The sequence below is a fragment of the Musca autumnalis genome, unplaced genomic scaffold (assembly GCF_047663935.1).
Source record: "Musca autumnalis isolate F117 unplaced genomic scaffold, ASM4766393v1 scaffold_4, whole genome shotgun sequence".
Taxonomy (NCBI): domain Eukaryota; kingdom Metazoa; phylum Arthropoda; class Insecta; order Diptera; family Muscidae; genus Musca; species Musca autumnalis.
The window spans coordinates 145,662,771-145,680,491 of NW_027411977.1; the positions used below are offsets into that span (position 1 = coordinate 145,662,771).

At 31.9% G+C, this 17,721-nt stretch overlaps 1 protein-coding gene and 1 long non-coding RNA gene across 8 annotated transcripts in view; one reads left to right on the plus strand and one right to left on the minus strand.

Moving 5' to 3' along the window:
- MCU (mitochondrial calcium uniporter) overlaps positions 1 to 17,721 on the plus strand; it is a 304,006-nt gene that overhangs the window by 64,672 nt on the left and 221,613 nt on the right. The gene's annotated exons all lie outside the window — the stretch shown is intronic.
- LOC141404347 (uncharacterized) lies at positions 4,563 to 5,360 on the minus strand. The gene is made up of 2 exons (XR_012412994.1): positions 5,227 to 5,360; positions 4,563 to 5,136 (listed from the first exon to the last, which is right to left on the minus strand). It is a non-coding gene; the product is annotated as an uncharacterized lncRNA (long non-coding RNA).

Sequence of the window (17,721 nt, forward strand, 5' to 3'; positions counted from 1 at the left end):
TGTGCCAAAATATATCGAAACCGGTTCATATTTGGATATAGCTCCCATATATAGTTTTGACCAATTTCAGGTATTTGATGCACCAAACACGTTATATGCGCCCGATTTCAATGAAATTTGAAATGTGTGATAGAATTTGGCATATAAATAAATGTACCAAAATATATCGAAACCGGTTCATATTTGGATATAGCTCCCATATATAGTTTTGACCGATTTGAGGTATTTGATGCACCAAACCCGTTATATGTGCCCGATTTCAATAAAATTTGGAATGTGTGACGGAATTTGGCCTATAAAAAAATGTTCCAAAATATACCGAAATCGGTTAAGATTTGAATATAGCTTCCATATATATTTTTGACCGATTTGAGGTATTTGATGCACAAACACGCTATATGAGCCCGATTTCAGTGAAATTTGGAATGTGTGACGGAATTTGGACTATAAATAAATATGTCAAAATGTATCGAAATCGGTTCAGATTTGGATATAGCTCCCATATATATTTTGGACCAATTAGGATATTTGATGCAGCAAACACGCTATATGAGCCCGATTTCAGTGAAATTTCGAATGTGTGACGGAATTTGGTCAAAAAATAAATCTGCCAAATTATATTGAAATCGGTTCAAATTTGAATATAGCTACTGCTAGCTACCCCCTCACGCTATGTATGTAAAATTTTAATTATATTTGGGGAAGAAAAGAAGTTTCTTGGCTGAAAAATATTCTGACATGGACCGGACATCAAAATGAAAGAAGTTTATTGAATGCCGCTAGAAACAGATATCTATATTTATAAAAATCCATTTTTGTTAAACATAAAAAAATTGTAAACCAACAAATAATCTGTAATTATTATATGATCGCATATATTCGACACAATGATGCGCAAATAAAGAAGAAGAAGAAATTTGGGGTGTGTGACGGAATTTGGTCCAGAAAAAATTTGCCTAATTATATTGAAATCGGTACAGATTTCGATATAGCTCCTATATATATATGGTTTGCCAATTTGATGCACTTTGATGCGCTGTGTATGTCAAATTTCAATGAAATTTCGAATGTGTAACTGAATTTAGTCTAGAAAAAAATCTGCCAAATTATATTGAAATCGTCCGATTTCCTGTATTTTATGCACCAAACACGCCATGCATATCAAATTTCATTGAGATTGGGAATGTGTGACGGAACTTGGTTACAAATAATTCTGCATTCCTGTTGCAGGAATGAAAGAACTTTTTAATATTAATGACTAACTTTTATTAAATTTAAATATTAAAAACTGACACCTAAAGACCACTTAAAATTACATATTTGTAAAAAAATTTATATTTTTTTCTTTTGTAAACCATGTAAAATAAGTGATAAGTCATATAACTTTAAATTCTCATATGCTTTGAACAAAATAAAACATTGGTCATAGAAGTCTATGGATGGCACTTGAATCGAATATTTTTTGTTTTTGGAAAAAACGTTGACGATTTTTTGCTGATTCAGGTATATACACACCATCATAAGTACCTGTCGGTAAAATATTGAAATGGACGTGATATAAATAGGTGTTCATTGATCGATTTGTGTCATTCAACAAGTGTCAAAAACCCCGAAGAGTGAATTTTTAAGTGATTAGTGAACGTGAAGTAAAAAAGTTTGTTTGAAGTTTATGGACTCAAAAACCACTGAACCGAACTTCCTGAAATTTTTAGGGTATAGCACTACATGGCCTGAAAGTAACATAGGCTATAAAAAGTTTTAAAATTCCGCCCCGATCCGGAGATATAGCATCAGAATCGGAGGTACCTCCAAAAATTTCGATTTTGTATGTAAATATCTGTAGAACGGTTACGGATACAGACTCCAAATTTGGTATGTGTGACGGAATTTGGACTACAAATAAATATGTCCGATTTCGTGTATTTGATGCACCAAGCACGCTATATATGCCCGATTTAAATGAAATTTGGAATGTGTGACGGTATTTGGACCAAAAAACAGTGTAGTAAAATATATTGAAATCGGTTCAGATTTGGATATAGCTCCCATATATATATTCGGCTGATTTCATGTACCACACACGCTATGTGTATCCGATTTTAATGAAATTTGGAAGAAAATTGGCCTACAAACAAATGTGTCAAACTATATTACACTTTAGTCGGGGTAGCGAAGCGCACCGGGTTCAGCTAGTTTTTATTAAAATAGCTTTTAAATCATATGCCAGAAAATGAAATAATTCATACATACATATGAATATACATATATGCATGCATACATATAAATACTTGTTGCTGGCAATAAATGTGAGGTTTTTGTTATAGTTTATTTGTACAATCATTGTTGTTGTACTTTGGCTTATACCAATGCGGACTGCGTGACACAGATTTAAAACTTAACTTTCTGTTTTAATCAATTTTCATTATTATTTTTTTGTTTTTTTGTTTTTTTTTTTTTTTAAAGACCAAAGCAAACAAAGAAAAACTTTTAAGCTTTACAAAATGCAAAACAAAAGTCATTGACATTTGACCCGAAATTTCCATTTTGATATGAATAAAATATTTGCATAACAAACTTAATTGAAAGTATTAGTTTTTGTTTATCATTAAATCAAATGTTTGTTTATAATTTCTAAAGTGGTAGTCGGTAGTATCGTTTTAAGTATTTTAATAATTTATAACAAAATTGGTTTCAAGTGTACAATGTATTTTTTTTTTCTTTTTCGAAGTACTGATAATGTTTGAAAGCATTCACTGGGGGAATGAATGAGTGAATATCGATTATTCTTCAAACTATCTTATCTGTTAAACATCCCACAATATGTTGTGGTTTAGTTTAGATAAGTTTGTGTAGCAGCAGGTGCTACCATACATATATTTGGTTATTATGAATTCGTATATTTATGTATTTTGTGTGAATGAATAACAGGATTTTTTCTTCTAATTTCTAATACGTACACATTTGATTGTGATACATACATACATACATATTAATAGAAATATCTATGCATACAAACAAGTGTAACGCCGAATGGAAAATGTGTCATTTGCTTCTTAATAATAACCTCAACAACGCATAGTCAACCTCAACAACGATTGAACGATTGTGTGGTTCCGAAGAAATTCACCAAAATGTTTGTTTGGTTTGTGCATATGTATTTATAAATTTGTGTATATGCGGATGGAACGAAAAATAATTCTGTTACTCTGGGTTCCGAAAAATACTATAATCCGTAATATACTGTTCCGTTTATATTCCCGTTGGATTATCTTTTCATTAGAAAAAAATAATAATATTTCACTTTTGTATTAAAAACCAAATAAATATTTTATTCGCAAAAACAGAATTGGACAATAATTATATCAAATTTTGTAATTTCAATCTTTTCTAATATTCACATAGTACATATGTATGTACAAAACATACACATACATATAAGAGTAAAACTAACATGAGAGTTTCTCATTACCCGCAAAACACTTTGGTTTGGTAATATACTGCATTTCGGATTAGTAACAAATAAGTGACACATTTTGCATTAGCTGATAATAAGTATACACAACGAAAGGCGAAAAAACTGGAAGATGTGTGTGAAGATAAAAATGAGACACCATTTAGCAGAGACACATTTTCTGTAGTATGTATAACGGATAAAAAATCTGTTATATAGCATAACAGATTCGTCCGAGGGCAAAAACGGTTTTAAAAAATTAGCATTTTATTGTAGAAAAGTTGAGAAAAACGGAAAAATGTCTTCAAACACAAATCAATGCCGGCAAAGCTTATTCTTTCCATTTTTCTCAAATTTGCTGCAATGAAATGCTTAGTGTTACCCTTCGACAAATCTGTTATGTTGAAGTATTTGTTACACGTTAGCTTTGTTCCTTCACTTTTTAATGGTAAAAGTGGTAAAAGAGAAAACTGTCAAAATTGCTCTCTCATGACCAGTTTACCAGAAAATTATAGGAACGGTAACAATGTCAAAAAGAAACAAAAAATTCAAATTTCTTTTTTTATTTCACTAATTTTAATTTTGTTTTGTCAGCGTTTGCTTTTTTCTTTTGTTTTTGTTAATTTTTTTACATCATTGCCAAATAATCGCCAAACAAATGTCGAAAAATCAGTTCTACCATTTGTTTCCCCGAAAAAACTTGACTGGTAGTGTGGGGTGCGCCCTTTGAAGGTTAATAGGCGAATGTAAGAAGAAGAAAAAATGATTGACAACACAAATCCTTCATCAAAAACAGCTGTTCGATGATAAGTTGGCAATTCTAACATAAGGGGGGTAGAAAAGAGAAACGGAAAGAAAAAGAAGATAGCATGAAGATCTTTTTCCTGGGAGAAATCGACAGGAAGATCTTTCCTTTTTACTTTACCTGCGAAGAAGACTGGGTGTGTGGCTCCAGTAAACAAAAATACAAATTTATATTGGTGATGAAGACGAATACAGCACCTGTATTAATACCTAAAGTCTGTTGTGCATAAACCAATAATTAATAAACAGAAGAACACCAACATTTAAACAAACAAACACCAACATTTTAAACAAATCGAAAGAAGATAAATCGAACTTAAATTGAAATGAACTTTATTTACAATTTAAATAAAACTCATTGTGGCTTAAGAAGATGTTGAATTAATATTAAAACTAAATTTAAACTTAAGCCTAAAACTAAAGAAAAGACTTAAAACTAAACTAAAACTAAACAATTTTATAACCTAAAGCTAAACAAAGTTCACAACCAAACAAAATTAATATTGAAACTCAGCGAATTGGATTCCAGGAGCCACACCACCGCCCATCCAGTCCAACGAGGGAGGCGCAGTTTGAGCATTGCCAGTCCGGCAAGCCTCGGTATCATCCCAAGTGACAGTACCTTCATACTAGGACAGACAGACGGACGACAGCCAATTGGTAATTATATTCCGCGTGTTATACATGAAAAGAGAAATAAAATTGGTTAAAAAAGGGCAAAACAGAGGAGGTTAAAAGTTAGTAGATACTTACCTTTTGGAGTGTGCAAGGATAGAACGAACTCGGGGTTGAGCTCAGGCCAGGGTTAGGAACCATTCTTGTTTTATCGATTGCTTTGTTTTTGAAGGCACCAGATCCCTGTGTTTAGCTTCTTTTTTTTCCTGAAACAAATCAAAAGAGAAAATACATAATTAATATCTCGGAATATGGTTATTACCTGACACTACAAATACAAATACGTGTATACTTACATATTGGGAACAACCGTCTGCATGCTGGAGTACACACTTCTGGGAGAACTGGTGACCTGGAAATAAAAGGAGATATTATTAAAATCATACGAATTTAGATTGAAATACGTAAAGATAATCAACTTGTTTTGTTTCTATCTCTGAATTGTATTTTTTTCTTTTTTTATTCTCTGATTGTCCTTTCGATTGTGTGGTTCAAAAGAGATGGTTATTATAAGATGAATAAAGTTGTAACATTTTTGAATTAGAAAACCATGTTTTCGGCTTAAAGCCCTCTTAAAGGTGGTGGTAATGGGTTAAACGAGGTAAGTAAAGGTCAAATCTGGGACACTTTTACAACGAGGTGTCATGGCGAGAGGTGTTCTCGGTGGGAGGGCTGAATCTCCTGGTTGGTCAGCCGCCAGGAGAGCTGTTTTGATAGGGTATAAAAGGTTAAAGTGAGTTCAGCTGTTAGTTATTTTTTTTTTTTGTTTAAAATAGATTTTTCCTGTTTACAGACATATTTCAGGCTTCATCGGTATTTTTTTTTTTGCTTTTTGCTTGATCAAGACCGGTATGATTTTGTTTTTTTTTTTTGTGTTCAACCGCATTGTCAAAGAGTGGCAAGGACCACCCCTTCAGCCGACGAGCGATAGCCGCGCTAAACGCCAGCATACCGGCAACGCCACTCGAAGACGAAGACATTGCGATTTATCGCTCATATTCCAACATCGGTTGTTACAGTAGCCTGTGGTAGAAGAGAACGCCATTTCTGTCTCTCTCTTAACAATTGCTTCCAGTTTTACCACTTTTTGCGGTTAAGGAACGCTTTGCAGGTTAAAAATGGTAAACTCAAACAAGTAAAGGAACACAACTATTACTTATAACACAGAAAATGTGTCTCCTCTACTTAAAATCGTTTTTATCTTCACGTACATTACTGGATTATTAGCTTGAAACAAAAAAATGTTTGACAAAAAGGAAAGGAACCGCCTACACCTGGGAAATTTTTGCGGATTCTGAATCAGCAATGTTCATGGATGAGAAAAATCCAAAAACAAGAAAATATCACAGGAGCGTTTTTTTAAAAAACAGCGGTCAAAGTTCACATTTTTGGTTTTTTTTTTAGGTTTTCATGATTTTGCTTGGAAAACGCATGTTCTATCCAAATGTGAATAAAGAGAAGTTGTACACGGAGGAAAAAAAAAACGTCTCTAACATATGTCCGAAAAATATTTTGCAGCAAACATATATTTGTTTGCAATCAGTCCCAAACATAACATGTGTTTTGGTCCTGCAAACAAATATATGTTTGGGTGCAAACAAATTATATTTTTGTGTGCAAACTAATTATATATTTGGGTGCAAACAAATACAAACCCAAAAGCCACAAAAAAACAAACACATGCACCAGTGGGCGCTTTCTGAGAGCTAGGGAGCGTAAATGTCAATGTGAAACACATCGACCCCTTCGATTTTCTTTAAATTTTTTTGTATTAAACTACGTTTAATTACAAAAATTGTAAACCCTATGTGGTAATGGGATTCGGACGATTACTATTTTTTCTTAATTTTTTAAAATTTGTCAATTCAATTTTTCCTTTATACCTTTGTCCAAAATTTATATTTCCTGTATTTTTGAAGCTATGAGTACATATTTATCATTATATATTATATATTTATCATAAAAAAATAGAAAAACATGCACAGTGGGCTTTAACGGAATTTTCGCTGGTGCATTTTCAAAATCGAAAAATTAGGCAGTTTTTAAGACGTTTGAGATAAATTCATAAATATAAAATCAAAACAAATATTTATAAATGAAACTTTTAATTTTTTTAATAAAATAATAAATTTTGCACAAAGGTATAAAGAAAAAATTGAATTGACAAATTTTAAAAAATTAAGAAAAAATAGTAATTGCCCGAATCCCATTACCACATAGGGCTTAACATTTTTGTAATTGAACGTAGTTCAATACAACAAAATTTAAAGAAAATCGAAGGGGTCGAACATCTTTAAAAATTGATTTGAAATATTAAATCGCAAAAATAGCATCCAAGCCCACTGTGCAAATTTTTTTGCTATTTTTTATTTAATAACAGATAAAACAACAAAACATACAGAAAAAGATTTTTCAAATTGGACCAATATTAAAGAAGTTATGAGTATTTCTTTGCATGTAGTTTTTACAGAATTTGACTTTTTCAAGGCGCGATATCTCTGGAACCGTTAGTAAAAAAATCTGAAAATATACTAAAATGTTTTGCTAATAAGCAGCATCACCACAGCAAAAAATAAAGGAAATCAAAAACCTCATCTTGAAAAAGTGTCCGATTTCACTCAGAAATCCCCATATATTTTTTTAAAATCGATTTGTGTGTGAACTTTTTTTTATATATTTCAATGGAATAAACGTTCTTTTAGTGATTATAGGCAAAAGTTCATTCATCTGTGGTACAGGAAATCGTTTTTGAGAAAAAATGTTGAAAAATCATTACCCTAATATACATACATATATGTATTGTTTATTTGAAACAAATCCCTTCCATCATGTTTATCAGCAAATATGGCATATGTTTCCTACTATTTGATAAAAGTTAAATAATTCTTGTTCTAATGAAAGTGATTGTTCACTCGTGACTGATTTATTGTTGGTATTCGTTTTTAATAAATTAATGGGAAATACTTGCCACTTCAATATTGTTTGCTTGACTGTTTATTCAAGTAATGATGAAGATTTCGTCTAAGCACATATATTTAATTCACTTAATATAAAAGAATAATTATCTTCATATATGTATGTTAATTAAAAAAGGACAGTTTATGTAAAGATTGCCGAGCCCCTAACATTAAGGATTGTATGTTAGTCTTATTAATCTATTTGGGTGATAGTATTATGCAATCACTGTTGTTATCGTTGCTTTGGTGGAAATGTTGATTCGCACAATTTGCTTGACTATGTTGAGGGGGTGCTTAATACGTACACATTGTGCACCACAACTTGTGGTCTATAGCTAAGATGAAAAGGGAACCAATTTAAATCCTAGACTGTAACAAGGTGGAGTCGTTTATTAGTGGAATCGTGTAACCGATTTTTCTTATTGATGACAGAAGTCTGTAGAAATCAACATGAAAATTTAAAGTTGTATTTTAAAGTTTATTTGCGGGTCTTTTGCAATTGGCAAGTCTTAGTGGAAAGTTTTTTTAGTAGCTCATCTTTAACTCAGGGGTTATCCTTTTATTTAAAATTAATCGAGAGCTTTTTTTTACAAAAACACATCCATTAATAATATTTTTTTAAATACTAAATAACCCGTCGAGCCAATCAATTAAAAGATGTGGTTTTTATGTCCGCCTGTATTTCATTCAAAAGCAATTTCCTCGCCGTACATTTTATGAAAATAAACAAAAATTGACGTCAAAAACATCATTGTTTATTTTCAGTGCATTAAAGGTGGGTGAATTGAATATCACTCGAAAATTATAACGCCACAGATTAGTGTAGTAGACTACACTACAGTTCATAGTTCAAAATTGCAATAATGTATTTGGTTATTTCATAAAAATTACATCATTATCTATCTACATAAACTTAAGATTACATTAGATTTACATGTGTAAGCTTAGCTGCGCATAGCATAAAATATCTAACCACATTACTGCATACTTTTCGGCGGTGTTGCCAAGAAAAGTATTCCTATTCCTTTTAAAACTATTCCTAATTATAAATATTACCTCTTACTTTCCATTTAGAGATCTCTCTCATCTTTTGCGTTTGGCTGTCATGAACATGGCAAGGATACGAAACCAGCTTGCTGGCTGGCAGCACATTTTACATCATAGCAACAATATTTTTTTCCTGCTTAATTTCTTGCCTTACACACGAACTCTTCAAAAATAGTATATAGAAGAAGCTCATTAATTATGAAGCTACACTGAAACACTTTCAAACAATGCGCTCAACGTTGCTGTAAAATAAAAACGTGAAGAGCTTTAAAAACGTGTCGAAAGGGGGCAAAATTGAGAAAAAGAACTGTTTTTTGTGGTTTGCCGCTCCAGTTTTTCGTATTGCTTTTATTTGCACAATAAGCCCATTATGCCATTACACTTTTACAAGGAATTTAAAGAGAATTCAAAGCCACAATTATGAACTATGAAATATGGACACAGGGAAAGACAAAAAAAATTATGTTAGCTTGCACGTTTCTTCTTGTTCTTCTGGGGGATTAAGGAAAATACAAGAACAGAAATGCATTAAGGATGGAAATCTAAATATATTATGAAATATATTTTGACCTGCTAAAAAAGTATATTAAATTTAAATTTTTCAGTTTAGGAAAATAATTAATAATAATTAAATAATTAAGAACAATCAAAAATTAGCCTTATCAGTTATCTTTTAAATAAATTAAAACAAATATCAAGTGTCTAACTTAAAGGTAGTAGCAACGTTTTTATAATGATGTAAAACAAAAACATTTGCAACTTTTGTGGTACTAAATATTCGACTGGCATATTCAACAGCGATTTTGCGAATAAAATCTTATTTCTTTAATATTCTTATACCCTCAGCTTTTAAGCTAAAGAGGGTATATACACTTTGATGCGAGCATAATTTGCCTCGTCGAAATATTGGTTTTAGACCCCAAGCATATTTGTGGTCTGTCTGGATAACTCCTTTGGGTACCTGCCCCATTAAAGTTCAAACATTTTCGTTAAAATTGTGCGCACGATCATTCTCGAAGGGAGTAATTTGCACGTCGTAATATAGCTATCAGACATAGATACAGTTCGAATATGGACTATATCGATCTACTTCTTCCATCACGTACCTAACACACAAATGTTCAAAATTATTTGTACATGTGCCGTTTAATGTTGCTTCCCGGATACCATTAAATATGCAGCAGTTTGTGCTCACGATACCTTTTACGACGGTACAATTTTTTCCGGAACATATCCATACTTCCTGAGATAATGTTCCAAAAGATCTAAACCCGGCACTTGCCGGCACCAACTCAAATGAAGTATGAGCTTACGAAATGTGTATGCGATTTGGCCGAAACTTTGTACATCGTAAAATTTCTTCCAAACGAGAAAGCATCTTCGGGTACTTTTTCACAAAAGCTGATCATTTTTTGCTTAGATGCAGTTTTAGTTGAAAAATTTTACCGGAAGTAACTTGTGGGTGACACATTTTTGCCTGATGGACACGATAACTATTGAAAGGAGCTCTTGACATTAGTCCAACCTTTGGGCATCGTATTAATTCTTTCACATTTAAATCGTGTTCAAATATGGACTATTTCGGTCCACTCCTACGGATACCTTCCTCACAAACGATCGACATTTTTGTTGTAGGTACTTCCATAGACTAATAAATGTATAAACAGACACGGTGCTCTTGAATCAAATTTAAATGGAAGGTGTTTACACCTGGGAAGTTTTTGCGGATTCTGAAACTACAATGTTCATAGATGAGAAAAATCAAAAAACAAAAAAAAAATCGCCGGAGCGCTTTTTAAAAAAATCGTGATTCAAGTTGACATTTTTAGGGGTTGTTTAGGTTTTCACGATTTTGCTTAGAAACCGCAAGTTCTATCAAAATGGGACTGAAGAAAATGTTGTAGCTATGAAAATTCTCTACAAGATTTGACCTTTACGGTATTTTCGTAGGTTTTACCATTTTTGAGATATTGAAGTTCAAATTGGGACAATGCACTGACTGTATCGCCCCCTTATAAAACAATGTCATGACGTTTTTGTGAATTCTGAAACAGCAATGTTCATAGATGAGAAAAATCTGAAAACAAGAAAAAATCGCTGTAGGGATTTTTAAATAATTCGCGGTCAAAATTCACATTTTTAGGTGGTTTTTAGGTTTTCAGATTTTTTTTGGAAACCGCAAGTCCAATCGGAATGGAGCTAAAGAAAATGTTGTAGCTGTGAAAATTCACTACAGGATTGACGTTTATGATTTGTGGTCCGGCTGTACCATTTTTGAGACAAAGAAGCTCAGTTTACATTTTTAGGTTTTTTTTGTTAGGGTTTCGCGATTTTGCTTGAATACGGCAAGGCTTATCGGCATGGGGCCTGAGAAAATCTTATAGCTGTAAAAATTCTCTACAAGACTGGTTTATGCAATTTTTTTGGGTTGTACCATTTTTTAGATATATAAGTTTAACTTGGGAAATTGTAGTCATGACATTCTTTTATAAGGAGACGATACAGAATTGAATTGAATATGAATTGTCCCAATTTTAACTTCTATATCTCAAAAGTTGTAAAACCTACGCAAATATCATAAAGGCCAATCTTGTAGAGAATTTTGATAGCTACAACATTTTCCTTATTCCCATTTTGATAGGACTTGCGGTTTCCAAGCAAAATCGCAAAAACCTAAGCAACTCCTAAAAATGTCAACTTGAATCGCGATTTATTTAAAAAGCCCTCCGGCGATTTTTTTTGTTTTTTGATTTTTCTCATCTATGAACATTATAGTTTCAGAATCCGCAAAAACTTCCCAGGTGTAAGCACCTTCCATTTAATTTTGATTCAAGAGCACCGTGCAGAGTAAGTGTAATGTGTTTGTTTTTTGTAGGTGTCACCCTTACGGAAACTGCGCAGCGTTTTCACTCGATTGCACAATGTTTGGGGGAAATCGCAACATTTTGTTGAATATTTTTATATAAGGATGTAGATGCGGTCAAGATTACCCACATATTGTCTTTTACCAGAAAAAATAGTTTAAAAATTCATAGTTATTGCTATTTTAAAAATTGAGTGCATATCCAATTGACTCAATACACACTTAGTGAGAGAATTTAGGTGAGAGGATTTCTTTATCTATATTTTTATTAGTCTATGGCACTCCTTGACATGTCATGTTTACAGCTATATTCTGTTATTCGTGGCAAGTCCATGCTTCCTGACAAAACGGTCTAAAAATCCCTAAGTTCTACGGTGACGAACTAAAATTACTAGATTCCATATTTTTGTCAAATATAACTTTGTGTGTTTGTGAAATAAAATGAAATTACGTATTTCAATTTAATAAAAAAAGGAAAAAAAGTATCAGTCGGCTTTGCCTTCAGCCTATGTAAATTGAAACGTTCATCTACGGACAGATCGAATGTATTTAGGGTCTTTTCCGAATTTTGTGGCCCCTTTTGGACATTTGAACTTGCCGACAAAAAAGTGGATTAGGATTAAAGTTCAGAAGTGTTGCGGAAGATGTACTTAAGGCAATAGATTGACATAGTCCATTATGGAAGTGGATATTATTTTGGGAGTCATATCTTTTCGATAGATATCGCGCCCACTAGTCATTTCAGGGGGCCATCGTATAACTTTTGGACCAGTATGCCAGGAAGTATGGACTTGTCCACGGAAAATATAATATCGCTGTAAACAGGACCACAACGAACAACATCGGTTAACTTTTTGAAAGGATCTTCGACAGACCCTAAACTGCACTTTGACACAAATGTTGAACTTTTGAGGGGGAAGTATCCTATGGGCCATGTTAGAAGAAAAACTAAATTTGGACAAAATATTGGGAGATCCAAAGTTTGGACCAGATTGGTTGTCCTGTTCAAGGTATAACGTTCATACCATTTTAGTGACATTTTTAAATATTCATTTAAAATATTGTCCAATTTCGAACTGAAAATATGTTTGGGCAATATATTACGAAGACCAAATTTTGGACGAATTGGTAGATCCGTTCAAGAGTTATCTTGCACTCCAACCACTACACAAGGTGTCATAGGGTTTTTTTTTTTGCAATTTTCAGGTTATTTTCTCAGGAAGTATGGACTTGTCGCTGACGAAACTTGTAACGTCGTATGGAGGGCAGTGAATACAAGTTGTTACAACAAAAATCAAACCTATTCGAGAGCAGGTCCTAAACTTAACTTGATAAAATTAGTGAATACAAGCGGTTATGCCATTTTGGTCATGCCGTATGGCCATAAAGCTTGTTTTCAGTTATATATCTGCTTACAGTGACTTCAAAGTATTGCCCAAAGTACTGAAAAAGAAATACTTTAAATTTTACTTTTTTGTGCGGAAGGTTTTTTCATCTAACCACCTTATAATTAGGGTTTTATGCAATCTTAGGTAAAAACTCATCAAAATATGATACAGGGATATGAAGTTGTAAAAACGTCAGAACCCTAATGTGCATACATATGTACATATATAATCCATTATTTGATTACCCCGTCAGTAAGTGTCCTGAAGATAAAAACATTAGGAATATGAAAAACATTTTGTAAATTCAGCAGGGTCCTATTAGTTATACATATATTTATTTTTGCATAACAAATGACATGGTGTTGCATTTTTCGAATATGATTTTAATAATTTTAGTATGCACAACACAATAACTGTGTTACGAGAATCCATCCAACGTTGTAGTCAATTGACACGTATAGAATTTATGTAAAAATAATCCGAGAATAATTTCAACTACCAAGAAAAAAGGACTTGGTTGGTGGAGGTTCACGCCTTGGAAAGTGTGCTAGGATAGCATTGATTATTCGAGGGTCATGTGTGTACACATTTATTAAACGTCATACGCCGAAACGTGACCTTCATCTGTGAATACGATTGTTATTCCTGTCACGTTTTGTGAAATTATGATTTATTCCTTTCGCCAGCCATTAAATATTGATTTGTTCATTTTGTACGTTTATATCGATAATTTGACCAAATGCTACACAAGGAAATGTCATTACTATAAATATTTTTTTGTTCTTTTCGAACAGGGAATAAGGACTTTATATTATATCATTTCTCTGCGTGTATTCTCTCTCAAATAAAACCTCAATTAAAATTGAACAAGTATTTGTAATTTTTTTCAAAATGAACTAATCTTAAGCTTATATTTTTCTATAAAAGCAATGTCTAAATTTTCCATTTTCTTTTCAGGTAAGTTCATGCAACCAATAAAGTTTGTTTGGATGTAACAAACGCATTTTTACGCATTTTAGTAAGTAGCTTAAACAAATGAATTACAAACTATTGCATACTTTATTCAAATCTTCATAAAAAACTCAATGAGCTGGATAACAATTCGTTCAAATCTTTTTTAATCTTCTTAAAAATGAAAATAAATATCCTTGGATATGAATTTAATAAAAGTCATTTCGTTGCTACACACATCGAATACATACCATCGTCATCATCAACTTAAAATAATAAAATCTTCTTATACTACTCTTGTGTAGCTTTTGAATACAATTTTATTACTAATTCCATAATATTTTATATTAAATCCCCAACAAAAGGACTCTTTCAAGTGTTGTTTTATCAAGTTTTAACAGATACAACCCTAGAACATAGAACAAATACATACATTTACAAACAAATTTAGTTTAAATTCCCATGAAAGAAATATTGTCGGCATAGAAATTGTAGCTACTGTGGAAATGTTCGGTGGTATGGCCATAAACAGAAATGCATAAAGAGGAGACAAAAAACTAAGCAATTCAATGACAAGTTTGACATAAAATGTTAAATGCTTTCATGCCTTGCAATCTAAAGCTTATAATATTCTTTTGGTTTCTGTTTTTTAGCTCATTGTGGCATTCCGAAATGTATGCCCAGTGTGTTTTCTTATTGCACATTTTGTTGGAAAGTATCTATGGATTTTATTTTTACATCCCTAAATGCCTAGAGAATTAGCAATTCTCTTTAATTACATTATCGTAATCATGGTTTTTTTTTTGTCAATTTGTTTATATATTTGCATATTTCAGAATTAATGTTATAAGAACTTAATTAGCTTATGTACCACTTAATTTGCTAGAATTTTAAGTTTGAAAATGTAGTATAACAATTATGCTTAAAATATTTCAACTGTCATCTTGGAAACAATTTAAAAAATTTGTTGATGTTTGTTAATATTTTTGTTTCGCGTCTAAATTTGCTTTGGCATTATTCAGACATTAAGTTATGCTTGATATGTAAACAGTTAGTCAACAAAATTATTGCAAAAGATGAATTTTTAAAAATTTAAGTTTTCAATTAGGAATTACTTAATTATTAATATATAATTAATTATTAGAAGAAATTCTTTCAATAATGTTGGTTTTTTTTTGTACTTATCTGTTGATTTGCTTGTTAGTAGCAACAACAAGCCAATAAATGCAGAAATCGGTCGGAAATAACAAAAACAAGTGCAAAAAGGATAGGTTCTTTGTGGTGTCAACTAAATAATTGTAAAAAAATTAATGTGCAATAAAATCGTGGTATTTTCCGCTCGATTTCTTGCAATTAAGGATTTTGATGACTTTGAACATGTAGATCCGTAATTTTTGATCATAAATTAACCCAATCACTGCGGTGGTTCCATATGGAACCACTTGTGTTATTTTACTTTTTTGAAGAAAAAATCCACATATTGAACATATTTATATTAATATTAGTATTTTCTAACAGTAAAGCATTACAGCTGTCTATTTGCTTCTATATTTCGGTCATACGGGTTCCAATTTTTGTCCTAAAAGCAGGATAAAGTGAAAAAATATGCATTTTTTCACAAAACCTTCGCAGGGATTGGGTTAATTGTTGTGTGTGTGTAACATAGACGGTATATTCAGAAAAAGAGAAAGTCAGGTAAAGGTAAATCCGCCAGGAAATCGATAAAATCACCATTCATAAGCTGAGAACTGTATACAACATCATATACCGCACACGGTGCTCGTGAACCAAATTTAAATAGAAGGTGCTTAGGCCTGGGAAGTTTTTGCGGATTCTGAAACTACAATGTTCATAGATGACAAAAATTAAAAAACAAAATATTGCCAGAGCGCTTTTTAAATAAATCGCGATTCAAATTGACATTTTAAGGGTTTTTAGCTTTTCACGATTCTCTACAAGACTGACTTTTATATATCTTCGTAGTTTTTACCGATATTTAGATATAGAAGTTTAAATTAGGACAATGGATTGTATCGTCTCCTTATAAAAACAATGTCATGACTGCAATTTCACTACTTAAACTTATATATCTCAAAAATAGTACAACCTGGAAAAAAATTACGAAAACCAATCTTGTAGATTGGACTTGCGGGTTCCAAGCAACTTTTCCAAAAATACCGTGTAAAACTGAAAAATTGAGAATTTTACAAAAATTTAGTTGACAATACGAGAAATGAGTGGTTTTCCTTTTAGTTAATTTCAGGAAAGTTTTTGGTGAAATGTAGCTATTTTTTATTTTATTTTATTTGATTTTTATTTTATTTTATTAATAAATATGTGTAAGAATTAAACTGATAACAAATATTATAATAATATTATTTATTAATACCAATAAAATTATGTTTTATTTAAAAATAATTTTGGTTTTGCAATAATTCAGTTGACTAACTGTATATGTATATACATACATATATGCATATGTCATTAATTATAAATAGTCTATTTTTCTTTGTCCAGCATTTGTTATAGAATGTCAATGTATTTTTTTATTGTTTTTTTATTTATTTCTAAAATATATGTTTTCAACGAAGACCAGTGAAGTTCAAGGTAATTTAAATTTGTTATCCGAAATCCTAGAAAAAGCTAAGTGGCAACAATAGTCTCATAATTTGGTCCAGCAGAATAGCGGAACAAATTTCGAAACTTTTAAATGGCAGACTTGTTCGCGGAAAAATAATTTTATTGAACAAAACATATTGGGATTTTATAATAAATTTTCACGTTTTTCATAATTATTTTGAAAATGTTCCATGTTATCAGCATCCGAAGCACTCGATTGTATCCGTCGAGGTTGTCTGTGTCATATTATATCTTATTGTGAAGAAATATGACATAGGAGTCGCGCGGTTGACATTCCGACATGTTTCAATTATCTGTCAATTTAAACAATTTTAAGCTGTTTTTTCGGTATCCGCGTAATAATTTATAAGTTTTCTTTGTTGAAAAATGCTTAGATAGCCTTGACTGAAAAAAAATCGGCGTTACTATCTCAAAAATTCGCGAAAATAAAAAGGCTGTTCGTCTTTAAATCCCTACAAGATTAAAAACTATATTCATTCGCTTCGGGATAAATAAGCTAACATTAACAGAAATTTATGTGTTCTATTCTACTGACGTGGAGTGTATATTTTAGAGATAAATAAAAAATACATTCACATTCTACATGTTTTTATACCCTCCACCATAGTATGGAGGGTATATTAAGTTTGTTTTTCCGTTTGTAACGCATTGAAATACTCATTTGCGACCCTATAAAGTATATATATTCTTGATCAGGGTAAAATTCTGAGTCGATCTGTGCACGTCCGTCCGTCCGTCCGTCCGTCCGTCCGTCTTCGTAATCACTCTAGCATCTACAAAAATGGAGATAGGACGCTGCAATTTTGGGAAAATGCGTCTTTTGTTTGCAGGCAGGTCAAGTTCGATGATGGGCTATATCGGTCGACGTTTTGGTATAGCCCCCATATAACGGTACCCCCCGATTTTCGGTATTTTGACGTTTTTAGCTACATTTTCAGACCGATG